Genomic DNA, 10,773 nt, shown 5'->3' with positions numbered 1-10,773 from the left:
CAAGTCCTTTGCCCATTTTTTAATTGGGTTTTTTGTCTTCCTGGAGTGGAGTTGTGTGAGTTCTTTATGTATTTTGGAGATCAAACTCCTGTCTGAGGTATCACTGGCAGATATATTTTCCCATGCTGTTGGTTCTCTTTTCAGTTTTCTTTAGCTGTGCAGGAGCTTTTTAATTTGATGCAGTCTCATTTGTTTAGTCTTTCCTTTATGTTCCTCGCTCTAGGGGAACATATTGGTGAAAATACTACTGTGTGAGGTTATGTGGAATTTTCCTGCCTATGTTCTCCTCTAGGACTTTCCTGGTGTTGCACCTTCTATTTAAGTCTTTTATCCACCTTGAATTTATTTTTGTTTCTGGTGTAAGTTGGTGGTCAAAGTTTCATTTTTTTGCATGTAGCTGTCCAGATCTCCCTAATAAATAATTATAGCTTTAACTTAATGAGTATGTGGTATATACCAGTCACCGTGATAGGAACTTTACATAGTATCTTAGTTCAAGACTCCTTTAACTATTATGGTAAACCAGTAAAAATAAGTGAATTAGGGAGGTCCGGCCTACAGTCCGACCTAATCAAAAGTAATGTGCAATCAGGTTGTGGTTACTTGACTGTAGTCACACAACTAGAAATGGAGGAAATGGACAAACCTTGTTTTTCTTGTTTGTTTGTTTTTAGATTTTATTTATTTATTTTTAGAGAGAGGAGAAGGAAGGGAGAGAGAGAGGGAGAGAAACATTGATTGGTTGCCTCTCACATGCCCTCTGACAGGACCGAACTTACAATCCAGGCATATGCCTTGACTGGGAATTGAACTGGGGACCGACCATTTGCTTTGTGGGACAGTGCTCCAACCAACTGAGCCACACCAGTCAGGGCTAAACCTTGTTCTTTTTGACTCTAGAAATTTTATTTTTATTAAGCCTCTTTGTATAGATACTTTAGTATTTGCTGTAGGTATTACATTGTGCATACATCACTTATCACCAGTCTACTGGTGCTGCCTTTTTACCAGTCGAGTGACGAGCAGAAACCTTATCTCCCTGTAAATTCCTTTGCCCTCACTATTCCAATTGTTTTCAAAAACCCTCTACCTACATTGAGAACCACATTAGACAAATGCTATCTACTTCCTGCTTCAAGCATCAGACATAATAAAGAAAACTCAAGAAGAAAAAAGCCTGTTGTTTACCCATAGTTTTACTCTTTCAATTGCTCTTTCCTCCTTCCTAATATTCCAAGGGTTCTTTTACCATGTTGAGCAGGAAAAACCCAGTTCTCCTGTCCTCCTCCTTTACTGTCACTACTACCACACTCGCAACACTTTGGACGCCAGCTGTGGGGGGCTCTTCCCCCACCAGGCAATCTTCAACACCAGCATGGTGTCCTACAATTAACTCAGTTCTGAACTGTCTGGATACAGCATCAGACCCCGTAGGTGAAGGGCTCAGTCCCACAAGACTGCCCCCCTCATTTCAAATACCAAACCTGGGTTGGGCTGTCACCCGTGCTGCTGCTGGCCAGTTGTAAACAGAAGTTCCTACAGACGTCCCCACTGGGTTCCATTAGTTTGTTAGAGTGGCTCACAGAACTCAGGAAAACAGTCTGCTTACATTTACCACTTCACATAAAAGGATGTGATGAGATACAGATGGGCATCCAGGTGGAAGAGATGTGTAGGGTGAGGCATGTGGGAAGGGTGTGGAGCATCCATGCCCTCGCTGGGCGTCACTTTCCCAGCACCTGCCCGTGTTCACCAACCCAGATAGAAGTTCTCCGAACCCCGTCCATTTGGGATTTTATGCAGGCTTCATTGCAGGCACGATCATTGATCAATCATTAACTCTATTTTTAGCTTCCCTCTGGAGGATGGGGCAGTGGGGGAGGGGGCCGGGTGCTAAAAATTCAGAGCTAATTAATGGCTTGGTCTTTCTGGTGACCAGCCTCCAGCCCACCTGGAGTCACCCTCATTAGAACAAAAGACACTCCTATCACCCAGGAAATTACAGAGGATTTAGGAAGTCTGTCAGGAACCAAGGTCAACTGCCAGACTGTTTTCCACAGTGGCTGCAGCATTTTACATTCCCACCAGCCATGTATGAGGTTCCCCACCTCCGTATCGACACTTGTCTTTTGGTGATAGCTATTCTAGTGTGTGAGGTGCTATCTGGTGGTTTTGCTCTGCGTTTCTCTAATGGCTAATGGTGTTGAATGGCTTTTCATGTGCTTGTTGGCCATTTGTATATGTACTTTGAAGAAATGTCTATTTAGGACATTTGTCCATTTAAAAAATTAATACTTGTGTTTTTATTGAATGTAATAGTTCTTTGTAGATTCTAGATACAAGTCCCCTATTAGATATATAACTTGCAAAAATTTGTTCCTGTTCTGTGGGACATACTAGTTTCTTACTTGTTCGAATATTTCTTCAACTGCACCCACATCCTCCTTCTGAGACATACTTTGCACAGACGTTAGATCTGTTCAGTTTTTATAGTCTGCCTACTCTCTTGTCAGATTCGGTAATTGCTGTTGTTTTATCTTAAGGGTCATTGATTCTTTCCTCTTCCCTCTTCCTTTGCTTTTATGCCCCTCCATTCAAAATTTTTATTTTGGCTGTTGTGTCAGTTCTAAAATTTGCATTTGTTTTTTTCTTTTTTATCTTCTGTTGATGAGATTTTTTTATTGCTTCAAGTTTGTGATTGTTGAAATACATTCGTGGTGGCTGCTTGAAAATTTTTATCGTATAATTTCAATGTCTGTCATCTGTGTCAGCATCCTTTGTCTTTTCTCAAGTTGAATATTTCTTGATTCTTGGTATGACAAGTGATTATGGCTACATCCTGGATATTTCCAGAAAATGGTTATGAAGTTCAGGGGGTTAGTTAAATCTCTTGTAGTGGGTCTCTTCCTGGCTGCACAGGGGTGGACGGTGCACTGTGTCATTGCTCTCAAGTGGGGGTGGAAGTCCAGGGCCCTCCTCAGGCTCCCCTCCAGGCTTCGCTTCTGCCCAGGCGGATGGGGAGCAGCCCGGCGACCTACAGGACAGGGAGAAGGCCTTGTCAGGCAGGATGGGGATGGAAGTGCTCAACCTGTGATATCAGATGAGGATGGGGCCACAGTTTTTAGTGTGATGTTTGGCCTCAGTAAAGAAGTGTTTTGTGTTGCTAGGTTACTCTCCTTACACATCTAAGAAATATCAAGACACTGAACTTCAGGCAGCAAAGGACAATAATCTCTTAGAGATGGGAAACAAAATTCTCCCCACCTAGTATCTGGAAAAAGTCCAAGGCTCCAGGAAGGGTCATCTTGTCAGGACCTGGTGGTCCCTTGAGTACGGAGATAGGTTTGGGAGTCAAGGGAAGTCAGTGTGGCCAGAGTTCACAGGGGAGAATTCCTTAGAAGACAGAGATGCGCAGCAAAAGAACTGAGGAAGTCTGTAGAGTGACCTACCAAATAATTCTCTCATGTACGAAACAGTGCATGCTTGTGAGGGAGCTACCCAAGGCCAGGGAACGGCCCACCCAAAAGGATTCGAGGAAACAATGTTAGAGCTGAAAACAGTGTCTGCCTTCAACAGCCACAGTGGAAAACCTCATAATTCATGTGGCATTGGAGGAGGAGTGAGAAGACTTTTGACTTAAGGGTGGAAAAATTAACCCCACATTAAACTTAGCTCTGATCCCCACTCCGAAATCTGAAAGCAAGGCCCAACTAGAGCACAGCTGTTTCCAAGTAACTTAACTGTGTTCCAGAACAAAACTCAAGAATATTTGTAAGAATACAAAATAAAACACCCAGAGAGGTATAATTCACAGTGCCCAGCCTCTAATAAGACATCACCAGGGATGCAAAAAGCAGAGAATAAAACCCGTAACAAGGGGGAAACCAGCTAATTGAAACTGAGCCAGGAATAACACATTTGAATTAGTAAAGAAAGACATTGAAACAGATTAGTAGATAAGGACTGTATTCCCTGTGTTCAAAAAACTAGAGAAAAAACGTTAAGGGGCACGAAAGAGCAGAGATATGCAAATCAAACTAGGGGTGAAAAATACACTGAATGTGGTTAACAGCAGGTTATACTGCAGAAGAAACAAGTGAACCTGAAGACAGCATTAAAAGAAATACCCAAAATTAAACAGGAAAAGTTTAATTTTTCCTGAGGGAGGAAGGGTCTCTGGTGCCTGCCCTCTGGACAATGGCAGAAGGGCCTCTCACGATGCCTTACGCCTGGTGCTGATGCGGAAGCGCCAGGGAAGCCAGGCCAGACCAATCAGACACCACACCCACATCTGCCTGTGTGGTCCTGCCCGAGAAGGGAAGGGTTCTTTCCATCCATCCTTGTCCCGCACCCGCCTCCCAGCCACCTGACCACCTGCAGATCCTGACGGCTACTGCCGCCCTGTCTGTTCTTCCTCACGGATGTTCTGCCTGGGAAATAACTTACCTGGGCCCAAAGAGAACAGAGCTTGCCTGAGTAAGCCAGGGGCTTTTTACTGCTTCTCAAGACTGGGAGCTAGGTTGTTCTCCCACCTCAGCTGGAATTCTCACTGAGAGAAGAGTTTTGGGACAGAAAAACCTGGGGTCCTGTGTCTGAAACACAATGATTAAGGCCTTCCCCTGAGATTTTCAAGGGTCTTCAAGCAATAGCCCTTCTAAGCCCAAAGTGAATGGTGCAGTGGAGAACTTGCACTCAGCCAGGCATCAGGGCTGGGGGAGAGACGGTGCTCAGGGAGGCAGGGGAACATGGGGGAGGCACTCATCTCCATGACACCTCTGCAGGATGGCTCTGTCCCTGCCTGGGCTCCAGGTTGGCCTGGCCTGCTACCAGGCCTGGCTAAGCCACATGGCAGGAGCCCCAGTAGGAATAATTCGGTGTCAAAGAACCTACTTCTTTGCCTGCGCCCAAGTGGGAATGACAACGGCACCTACCTAATGGAATTATCCTGTGGCAGTAAACAATGTGTGGGGAGCTCTTGGCTGCGGTCACACTGAGAATGACACCAGTGCCTGGGGACCTCATGTTCACTTGAGGGAACAAAGCTGAGCAGAGGGTGCTAACCCGAATGGGGCCCAACACTGACCACCCGGCAGCTGTCTGCCCTCCATCAGCCTTCCCCACCTTCCTACCAAGTGAAGCTAGAAGCCCTTGCCCTTTTCCATTATTGCAGGGGACGATGCTAGGGCATGGACGGCACCCTGGGGGAAGGCCCCCCTAAAATTGTCAGACACCTTTGGCTGATTAATATCAGGGGCCAGTGAACTTGAACTGTTTGACTCAGGTTAAGTGGGGTGAATGAAGGCAGAGGAGCCCTATCAGAGCATCAGGCTGCCCAGACCAGCTCACCGGGCATGCTGTCTCGGCGTGCATTCCTGTCATTGTTTGCTCAAGGCAGGGCAGGGGCCAAGACTGGGGGCCCCAGCTCTGCTTTTAGACGTGATAGGTCCATGAAAATATGCCGTCTGTCCACCGGCACTTCCCCTGCTGGCCTTCCCTTCCGGGCCTGGGTAATAGGCATGAGTCATAGGAGGGACCCTCTGGGCCAACTCGCTTCCTCCTCCCACAGCCACTTTCCGTCCCGGGAGCTGCAGGGCGCCAGTCCATCCTGGCCTTGCTCTGTCCCTTTTTGGGGGTGGGGATGGGTACACTTGTGCAGAGAGCCGGTACACGCTCTCTGTACAAACTCTTCAAGGCATCTACCTGGAGTGTGGTGGGGTGGGAATGGGGTGTGGACAGCCAGGATACCCAGGAGCAGGAGCCTGTTGGGGTGAGGGTAGCCCCCTGGAGTACGTGGCCTGCCCGCTGGGCAGAGCTTAGGCCAGCGGATGACATTGCAGTCATCATCGTCACCAACGCTCACAGTACAGGGTATGAAGAGTGTGCTGGAGACCAGTGTGTGATGCTCAGCACAGCCAGGCCTCACGCCAGTGCTGGTGGGTGTGTGTCCTGTGTGACCCACAGGGTTGTCGTCACCTCTAACCCCAGAAACTGAAGGCCTTCTGGAGGCCACAGAGCCTAAACACTGTCCCCACACTCAGGGACAGCTTCCCCTTCCTGTCATGTCCTCCGTGCAGGCTGCTAATCCTGCCCTGTGTTCTGCCTGCGTGGCAGCCGAAAGCAGCGGGCCACTGTGAGAGAGGAGGGCATCAAGCCTGAAGGTGCGCCTGTGCTGTCGCCATGGCAGGACGTGCCGCCTCTCCGTCTGCCCATGTGCCGATGGACACGAAGGTCACACCCACGTCACGGCCACTGTGGATAACACTGCTGTGAACATGGGGGTGCAGACGCCTCTTTGGTACGGTGACTTCCTTATGCTAAGTGAAATGAGCAGACCAGAAAAAGACAAATGCTTGTGATTTCATATGTGGAATATTAAAAAAACTCATAGAAATAGAGATCAGATTTGTAGTTGCCAGAAGCAGGGGCTTGGGGGGAAGAATTGAGCGAAGGGGGTCAAAAGGTACAAACTTCCAGTTATAAGAGAAATAAGTCTCGGGGTGTAATGTACAGCAGAGTGACTAGAGTTAATTGTCACGGATTATGCATTTGAAAGTAGCTAAGAGCAGATCTTAAAACTTGTCATTACAAGGGAAAAAATTAGTAACTGCAGTGATGAATGTTAACTACACTTACCGTGCTGACCATTTCACAGTATTATCAATACCAAATCACTTTGTTGTACACATGAAACTATTCAATGTTATGTGACAATTATATCTCAATAAAACTGGGGGGGAAAGAGGAGGGCAGGAAGGCGAGGGGATGGCTGACCCAAGAGGGTGTCGGGAGCCCCGAGGCTGCGTGCTCACTCCAGTGCTAACTGCTAGGTGCTCTGGGCCTCCTCTCCATCTGTGATCTCCCTGTCCCACACGTGCTGCTGTCTGTGGGGGGAGGGCAGAGGCTGCTAGGTCTGGCTGGCTTCTCATGACCAGGAACTGCGGGGACTAAAGCATCCGGTTGGATGACCCTGACCCTCAGGCACTCAGAGTACACTTCCCTTAGAGGTCAGAGGGCTCTAGCAGAAATGGCCTCCTTCCCCAGGGACTGAAGTTGGGTTTACTAGGTGGGGCTATTTTAAACTGTCATGGCCAATTAAATGTTCCATTCTGTGGGAAAGAGCAAAAATATCCATCCAAGTTCATGACGGTGTCAGGAACATGGTTAATGAACAAACACGCTGTGAACAACCATTATCTGCCCGGATTGGAAACTTGAGGATCATTCTAGACCCTTCCCTTCTCATTCCTGTAATTTTTCAGGCTTCCTTCCTGCCAGCGGCTTTCCTGAGCCAAGTCCTGGAATTTTCCCAGCAACGTATGAATGTTCCCATTCTGCAGGCAAAGGTGCTGAGGTTGAGACAGGCCACACCCCAGTCTGGCTCAGGGATCCACGCTGTTTGGCCACCCCTCCACTGTCTCAGTTTACCAAAATCTGTTCAAGTCTGTCCCACCTCCCAGCCCAGCCTCTCTGGTCAGTCTACTACCCAGACCCTTAGCATCTCACCTAGGCAGCTGAAGCTGTCCTGGGTACAAGCTAGGTTGCAGCCTTGCCCTCAGGGGGGCACCCAGGGCCCTCACAACCTCCTGAGACCTCCTCTCCCAACCCTCCCCCTACTTGGGATTGATCACACCCCTCATCTCAGACATCGCCTCCCAGGCAGGTTGGGCTTCTGGCTGGATTCCCGACACTTGGCATGTGCCATTTGGAAACTTCAGTATCACTAGTCAGTACTGTGGGTGTGCAGGCCTTGCTTGGCATGTCTGTGCTCCCAGCTCCCAGAGGGACAGGTGCCCTGTCATGGTAAGATGTGGCAATGACAGATAATTTGTTTTGGGAGCGCTGGAGCCAGACCCCTTAAATTGGAATCACACTGACTTGCTGTGTGACTTTGGGTAAATCACTTAACCTCTCTGTGTCTCAGATACCTCATCTAAATTGCATCCATCACATATGCTGGTCACAAGGATTAAGTGAAGAAGTAAAGTGCTTCAGTAGCCCCAAATACCCACTGTGGTCAGCGAGTCTTCTCCCTCCATGCCCTAGTGTCCGCATCCTACAGGCTCTTGTTGACCATGTGTTAGCTGAAGAAAGCCCTGGAAGCTGGGCACCCTGCATTTATCAAACATCTCAGGGTACCATCTATACAGCCTGGTGCTGTGACTGTCCCCATGTTAACAGTGAGTGAAGAAAGAGGCCACAGTAGGAGCCCCAGCATCTGCCTCCATCACCCCAGCTTTTAGAGGTGGCCACAACCCAGGATGATGGAGACACGACAAAGGCCTTTGAATCACACAGAGAATGGGAGAAATCGCTGTAATCTGCTTTTCCAAATTGTATTATTTTAAATGCCTTGGGTGGGTGCCCATGTGTGCAGGGACACTTGGCTGAGTCAGAAGTGCTTTGTCCCCTGAAAGGCCCCATTGTGACCCTGAACTGGCCGGAGTGATTCAGGAACAACAGGCCCTTGTACGGCCCCAAAGGCTACTCACTCGGCCCACGGCTGGCAGTGCGAGTGTTTTGCTGTCTGTAAGGTCAGTGCAGGGAGGCTGTGGGTTTCTGGTAAGTGGTGCTCCTTACAGTTTTAGTCTAGAATGTCCATGAGGCCCAGCTCCTGCCAATTGTGTCTTCTCCCGAAGGGCAGATCTTGTGGGGACCAATGTGAGCAGAACGGAGGGTCAGGGGCCTCTCCCAGAGGACTGAATGCAGGCAAAGCCTCTCCCAGGCCACCCTGATCTGCTCAGGGAAGGCTCCCAGGAGGTGCCTGCAGAGCCCCCAGGAAGCATAGACCACAGCCACTGAAGCCACAGGTGAGAACCTCCACCACACCTGGCTGGATTTGATCCACAACTGCCTTCACTCCGTCTTGCCGTGATGCACTCCCTCACCACACACTTGAGGTGACTGTGGGTGGTTCTGCTCTGAGAGCTTTGGCCTGGGGTTGCATTGCAGATATCAGCTTCTTAACCTTCTTTACAAAGCTGGACTGGGTGGACTTTGGCTTTGTGAGGGCTGCAAAGTAGAACGGACTGGTTGCCTGGACACAACTGGCATTGTTGTGACTTCGCAGCTCAGGCAACCAATCCCTTTCAATGAGACAACTGAGTCCAGAACCTGGTCCCAGCACGTGGCCTTCTGCTAGCCATCTTAGTGGCCAGCAGCTGTCCCTCTGAAGGCCCCTACCCACTTGCGTCGGGTACCCTATAAGGTCTCATCTCACTATCACTTCTCAAGGGGCTAGAGGACAGACCTGCATGATGACAGGTCTGGGCCCTGGAGGTGAGCACAGGGCTGCAGGGGCAGAAAGAGCAGGTGCGTAGTGCAGCTGCTATGCTCTGTTCTCACCAGCTGAGTGAATCTGCTTCCTGTAAAGCGACAGTAGTGGTCATCTACTTTGTAGCCAAAGAGGGGATGACAGGACTCTATAGGTATATAAGGTGCACGTGTAGGAAGAACCTGGCCCAAGGCAAGAGCTCCAAAGATGGCAGCAAGGTGGTTACACAGGTGCAGATGTGGGTCTCTTGGGCAGTCGGGTGTGGATATTTGTGCTACCTGTCCTTTGGTCCAAGTCAGGGCCACCAAGCAGGCAACATATAGGGAATGCTCCCCCTGCCCTTGAGGTAGCATCAAGATATGCCCCAGAGGAGGTTCCTTCCTGCCCAAGATCCAGAGGCAGAGATGGGAGGCATGGTGGCCACAGGAAGGTTTGGGGGCAGACACCATCCCACATTTGAGGGACCAATGGTCCTAGCACACAGTAGGTGCTCAGACAATGCTCATTCTTTGCAGAAGTCCTGTCCACCAACCAGTATTTGGACCTGTAAACTCTTCCAAAATAGCTGGATGCAGAGAAGCTGAGTAATGCCTGGGCAAATCGAGGCCCGGAGAGGCCATTCGTGAGGCTGCCCATCCCATTAACATCCATTGCGAATCAGATGCAAATCAAAGGCCAAATGAAACTATAACGTTGACTTGGAATGGGAGGAAAGAAAAGGCAGGCTGGAGGATCTCCTGCAAAGCCTTGGGCTACTTGAGGGTTCTACAGTTGGACCCATTTGCAACTGAAAAAGAAAACAGAGAAAGATCATATCAAAGTTTCTTCAAAGAGAAGGATTTAAATTTTGAAACCTTGACAAACCCTCGAGAAATTCAACTAAGCCTTCCACTTTTCTTGAGGGTCAAAAACGAGGCTGTTAGCATTGTGTTGCCGGCTCACTGGCAGTTTTGTTCAAAAAGACTTCCCTCAGTCATTTGACTGCAAATATGTTAAACACGTGACAAACTTCCTCTCATTTCTTAATCTGTACTTTAATTTTTCAGGATAAAGCCCCAATCAAATCTTTACTTACATTTGGTGTTACCTGAACTCACTAGAAGTGCCCCTTTTCTGGTACCATTACCCTGGGATAGCAAAAGACAACCCGAAGGTGCCACTAAGACCGTGAATTTAGTCATGGGGTCCACGAGCTGGAAGGGAAGTAAACTGTCTTCCGGTCAAACTTCTGCCTGAGGCTTCAGTCTTTGCCCTGAGTGGCTGCTAGCAAGAGGTGATCTGCCTGTGTACCACTATGGCTGAGAGTTGACCAGTGTTTGAGGCACCTGTTCTGGTGTCCCAGGTGTGACATATCAGTGACTTCCTTGGGTGACGGGACAAAGGAGCATTGATAACGAGAGCTGGGCTCCAGAGTCCTGAGTGCCCTCCTTCCTAACCGTCCTGTCCTTTCAACCCAGATGTCTCACACCCGCAACGTGGCACTCACCACTTGTCACACCTCA

The sequence above is a fragment of the Desmodus rotundus genome, chromosome 5, assembly GCF_022682495.2.
Source record: "Desmodus rotundus isolate HL8 chromosome 5, HLdesRot8A.1, whole genome shotgun sequence".
Taxonomy (NCBI): Eukaryota; Metazoa; Chordata; class Mammalia; order Chiroptera; family Phyllostomidae; genus Desmodus; species Desmodus rotundus.
Note: the sequence above shows the minus strand (reverse complement) of the source record.